Below are 6,309 nucleotides of genomic sequence, written 5' to 3'. Positions count from 1 at the left end.
AAAGGTGCTCCCTTTCCCACCCTCTGTAGCACCCCATTAAATGTTTTATCCTCCATCCCGTGTTTTCCCAGTGAGAGCATGAACTCCACGGGATTCCTTTATTCAAGACCAATGTCCAGCAGCACACGTTGGCAACACTTCAGCAGGAATGGCTGGACAGTAAAATAAAGCAGTAAAAAGCAGTAAAAGTAGTAAAACACTTGTCAGTATGGGACAGGACAGTGCTGTGAACAAGTGTGAGCCCAAATGATCCTGCTCTCCCTGTGACATTTCCTTGGCCACAATCCACAAAGCAGGACCTGCTCAAGATCTTCTGTCAAACGCTTTTCCACTGGGAGATGTGATTCCAATACCTGCTTTCATTCCTCTGAAAAGACATTCGGTTTTCCCTTGGGTTTGGGGTAAGATATTTGACCTATATGAGAGTATTTGATTTCTTTATTCAGACTGAGATGCTTTGTATCAAATTAATTCAGAATCCTGTCAAACAGAATTTCTCTGCTGCTGGGGTCTGACAGGAGCTGCTCTGGACCAAATCCCCAGCTCCTCCTCTGAGGACACTGGTGGGTTTTCAGCTGGGCAGGGGAAAGAGAAACAGGTTTTCAGCCCCTGTGAAATGTTGTTATATGAATTTACTTCATCATTTCCATAGACAAGGGTGACATTTTCCAGCCTCAGGGGTGGCGAATTTGCCATCTGTGATTCCATGACTTAAAGCAGTGGCAAAGGATGCTCTGGCCTTGTCAGGGTCCTGCCGTGGTGATAATTAACAGACAGAGAGAAAAAGCAGGGGGTTGTGCTGGGCTGGGTCCTGGAATTTACTGGGATAAATGAGATGAAACTCGGGTTGGATCCTGGAATTTACTGGAATAAAGAAGGTGCAACTCAGGTTGGATCCTGGAATTTACTAGAATAAAGGAGATGAAACTCAGTTTGGGTCCTGGAAGTTACTGGAATAAACGAGCTGAAAATCAGTTTGGGTCCTGGAATTCACTGGAATAAATGAGCTGAAACTCAGGTTGGGTCCTGCACCCCCCTTTGCAAACTGGTCCTTGGGAGAAGCTGAAGGTCCAAATGAAATCTCAGGATGTCAGAGCCCCCCACAAGTGATTTTCAGCATTGATTTACTGGCTTTGATTTCCACATGGAGGAAGCAGCATCCAGGTGGTTTTTTGTGTTTGATTTAATGCCACTCTGTCACTAACTGATCTCAGCTGAATTATAATCAAACACAAACCAGGGTGTCTAGACGGAGTTTTGCATAGTTTAACAACGTTCCTCTGCTTAATTTGGGGCTGGTTTATGCACAGCCCCACAAGGAAGGACAGGCACAAGCAGTCCTTCCCATCAGGAGCGACATTGGACTGGACATCTTCAGGCAGCAAAAATCCTGGAGAGTCAGAACCTCACCAAAACAGAACCTCTGGCACCTGGAAAGGTGAGTGGAGAAACAAGGATCTGGACAGGGGACACTGAGCTGTCACTTCAGTCTCCCACATTAAACAGGGGGGATTTCTGGGCCAAACAGGGGCCTCTCACAAGAGACATTTGTGGCCATGGCCACCTTACCCCTCACAGTGACTCCTCTCCAAGGAGGACACACATCCCTGCTTTATTCTTCCCTCAACCTCAGACGGGGAGGGAGGAGACAGGAGGAGAAATAAATAACACACTCATTTAATGGAGTAAAATCAACCTCATCTGCCAGCAGAGCATGCTAATTAGCTTAACGAGATTCCTTGGAATGAGAAAATATTACTTATTTCATTAACTGCATGACAATTGGGTTTCTAAATGAATCAAGAAATGGATCTGAGAATTAAGATGTAAAAAATAAGATGCTAATAAAATAGCCACTGCCAGAAGAGTGTTTTAACCCAGGCAAGAAGGTTGGATTTATACCCAGTCATGTTGAATGAAAGAAATGATGGTTTGCTTTTAAGACAATCTGGGAGAACTTCTCCCCAGTGTCCCCCAGAGTCTCTACACTAAAGGATTTTTCTGTAGCAGTTGGACCATGAACTGAGCCTGGGTCTCCCCAAAATATGGGGCATCTGATGGCACTTGGAGCAGCAGAACTCCAGGGTTGTGTCCCCTCAGCAGAGCTGAGGCCATGGCTTGGGGCAGGGTCTCCTGAAATGCCAGTGGGGTGGTCAGTGGTACAAACACCTCCTCTCCTGGACCACAGGTGGTTTTGTGGAGATGGAATCATTTACTTGGACACTGGAGAGCACCAAGAGCTGCAAGGTTTGGAATTCAGCTGATAGGGCAAGAGAATTTGGTGAATAATGGGAAAATTGCTCTGTGAATAACGGGCATATTGGATGAATAATCTCTTGGCAAATAATATTTGATCTGCTTGAGCTGTCATCAAGGGCCATGTGCTGCCTGTGTGTGCTGTGGGAAGGCACTGGGTATCTGCAGTTTCAAATTTCAGCTTGTTAAACAAAGCCAAACAAACTCCATATGGTTTATGAATAAGAAAGGTTTTCATCCTGTTGAACAAATGCAAACGTGGAATTGATGGTTGTGCTGAGCTGTGGGGTGAGAAAGAGGGTTAAAATGAAACCAAACAATCCCATTTCACTCTGCAATGGGACCAAAAGGGAAAATGTAAACAATCGGGGCAGGGCCTGCAATGGGATAAACCAAAAGGTGCAGAACATCAACCCCCTCAGCAGAGCTCAGAGCCTCCCTCTACCTCCAAAAACAGGGGACCAGAGAAGGAAGTCCCAAGAGCATTTCATAGAATCACAGACTGGTTTGAGTGGGAAGGGATCATCTCATTCCACCCCATTGCCATGGGCAGGGACACCTTCCACTAGCCCAGGTTGCTCCAAGCCCCGTCCAACCTGGCCTTGGACACTTCCAGGGATGGGGGAGCCACAGCTTCTCTGGGCAACCTGTGCCAGGGCCTCCCCACCCTCACAGGGAAGGATTCCTTCCCAATATTCCATCTAACCCTGCTCTCTGGCAGTTTGAAACCATTCCCCCTTGTCCTGTCACTCCAGACCCTTGTAAACAGTATCTCTCCATCTTTCCTGTAGGGTCCCTTCAGATCCTGGGAGGCCACAACCAAGTCACCCCAAAGCTTCTCTTCTCCAGGTGAACAATCCCAACTCCCTCCTTTCCTCCCAGCAGAGCTGCTGTTTGTGCCTGTCCCAGGGTCATGGAAAGGCCTGAGGAAAGGTACAGTCCCCAGGGCTCCACCCCACACTGGTTCTACGAGGGGAGGTCTGAGAACCCACCAAAGCTGCTCCCAAAGTGCCTCAGGACATGGGGCAGTGTCTGACAGCAAACAGGGAGTGACACAGTGAGAGCCCAGAGCCGTGGGAACACAATTCCTGGTGAAACCCAGTGTTTATTGGGCCTGGGGAGTGGATCCTGTGGGATTCACCGAGCACATCTGCACTGTGGGATCATACACTGACCCACCGAACCTCTGCCCCTCTCGCTGCCTCTGCTCTGTGCTCTGCTGCAGCCTGACAGACAACAGCAAAGGACTCTCCTCTGGCATTGCCCTCATGGCCTGAGGCTCGCCATCCTCCCTCTCCCTGCTGGATTCCTGCAGGGGCTGTGCCACATCCCCCCCTCTGGTTGGTGTTTAGGCCTTGCCCACAGACCCCTCAGAGGGTACAGTCCCCTTGGCTGCACCAAACCAGGGTGAGCTGCTTGGGACTGAAAGAAAGGAAGCAGGATCTTTGCTGATCATGTGCTGTTGAAGTGGCTCCGTGTTTGGGGATGGCTCCAACTGGTTTCCAGGCCAGCCAGAATCAAAGCCAAATTCTGTCTGTTCCCTCACAGAGTCCAGAGAGTGGAGAAAGCCCTCCCTGGTGTCCCAGTACAGGGCTGGGAGCTCAGTCTGGGTCACAGTGTGGACACGAGGTCACGAGGTCAGACTGTGGCACCACAGCAGAGGCAGCTCTCCCCAGCTCCTCCACCAACAGAGCCCCAGTAGCTTCCATCAAATTCATTCCCATTCCAAACCTTCCTTTCTGGATGTGTCTCCAGCACAAACCCTGTGCAGGCACTGAGCTCCTCAGCCAGAGCTCTGCCAGATCCTACACTTTCCCACAGCTGGAAATCAAACACCTGAGTCAGAGGACAATTCCAGATATCCCCGGACTTCAGTGCCCCCAGTTCTGCCAAGCCCTGTCTGCACTGATGGCTCCCATTTCTCTGCTGCACATTGTGCTCCTGAAATGACAGGGAGGAGTTTCCCCCCTGTGCTGCATTTTCCACGAGCTGCTCTGGGTAATGTACACTTTGAAAATGATCCCCAGCAGCTGCAGGGTTTCTTTGGTCCCCTGAGTTCCCTGCTTGTTTAATAAACTTGTATTTTTCTGAGCAGCACAGCCAATTGTGAAGGTAAACTTAAAGGGGAAAAAATGCCTGTGAACAGAACTGATTAAAGAGCAGGAAATACAAAGCACTCTGAGACCCAAATGGCAGAGCCACCTGATGGAAAATCCACACAGTGATTTTAATGAGAATTTATTACAACTGGCAAAAAAAAAACCCATCTAAAAAGTCAAGATTAAATCCTTCAATTAATACAGAACTTCATACAGATGAAAGACTCTTCTTCCTTTTCAACATCAGCCCAATCCCTTCTCTGAAAGCCCCTGGAAACACACAGGCAAAGAAAAAAAAGAGCTGATGCAGCATATTTAAGAGGTGTAAGCAAATGCCCTGACCCCAGCAGAGCATCCTTATGTCTGTGACCTCTCAGCAAAGTATTTTCAGTTCTCAAAACATCCATGACCTGGATCCCTTTCCTCTGATGTTCACCTGCCACCAGAATTCAGAGCACAGAAAGTATCTGCTCCACCTGCATCCCAGGTGTTGTGGTACCTTCACAGAGGGCTTCACCTCTGCCAGATATTCCCCTTGTTTTTATCTTGTAGGAGGGGAATTGGATTTGCTGTACATGGAGTCTAAATATCTGCAGTCACATGACAGAAGACACGAGGTGGCCCCAAGATCACCATCCTGCTGATGACAGTGTCCCCAAGAGGTCCTGCTGTGTCACCTGTGTCACAACCCAGCTCTGAGGCAGGTTCTGGGTGGCACAGGCTGTGCCACTGTGCCCTCCAGACACTGTGCTGTCCTGGGCACTGGGGGCTCAGGGCACCCACCAAGGGCTCTCCAGCCCTAAATTGCAGCTCCCTGGCCCTGGGGGTCCTGCAGGGTTCTGGGTCCAGGAAGGTTTGGGGGCCGTTCAGCCTCTCTCTGTAAGTGCCAGCTCACAGAACAGCTTTGGGGGCTCCAGTGGGGCTGTGGCTGCTCCCACACTGTGCTGGTCCTACTGCCATCCTCTGGCTTTTCCAAGGTACACTCAGCCTTTAGACACACCAGGCCAGGCTTCAGAGGAGCAAGGAGGGCCCTGTTCTCTCTCCAACACACCAGTTTCATCTTTCCCATCTTCCTTTCCTAGCAGAGCATCAGAGCTCAACAACTTGTCCCTGGTAGGCCAGGCTGAAGGGACATCTGGGGCAGAATTCCCAGCAGGTCTCTCTGCTCCAGGGAGGGGACCTGTCCCTGTCCATCCTGGGGGTGGGACAGACCCCTCTGACACTGCCATCCAGGTGCAGTTCCAACAGAGAGCCCTTGAAAAATGCAGAGGGGTTGAGCGTGGCAGTGCAGCCAAGAGCCCCCTGCCCAGACCCCTCTGGGACAAGGTGCCACTTTGGTGCCATGGAGGGGTTTACTTTGCATTTTTAAGTAAACAGCAAAGAGTGGATTCCCAGTGTCTGAGAAAATGGGATGATATCAGCTACAGACAGGGCAGTTCCTCTGATTCCATCTCTCCATCATGTGGTAAATCAGTTAATTCACTCACCCACACTGGGGTAAATCTGGAGTGACCCTGCTCAGAGTCCTCCCTCTCTGAGTGTAGAAGTAGGGCAGGCTCAAGTGCAGCATTTTCCTTGACTGAAACAATCCTTCTCAATTTTTATCTGCAGTTTCTTCTTCTCCCAGGCTGTGTAAACCCTTCCTTTACCTTCTTGATCTACTGCTCCAAAAGTACCCCTTAAATCTGGGAGGGAGTCAAGGTGTTTGATGGAGATCAGGTGTTTAATGCAATCACATGTTAATAACCATTGCTCCGAAAACCTGGGAGCTCAACACCTTTCCTGGGTCTGGTAGAGGTCTGGAGGTGCCTTACTGAATTTTGGGGGCTTCAGAGCTGGGGAAATGTGAGATACTGTCATTGTTGGTCCTCTTGTCGCTGGGAAAGGGAGGGAGGAGCTGGTTCCCTGCAGCTCTGCCCTGCCCCCAGCCCGTATCTCTGAGCAATCCTGGCAG

Source organism: Corapipo altera, unplaced genomic scaffold (assembly GCF_003945725.1).
Source record: "Corapipo altera isolate COAL_440 unplaced genomic scaffold, ASM394572v1 103, whole genome shotgun sequence".
NCBI classification, from domain to species: Eukaryota; Metazoa; Chordata; class Aves; order Passeriformes; family Pipridae; genus Corapipo; species Corapipo altera.
Note: the sequence above shows the minus strand (reverse complement) of the source record.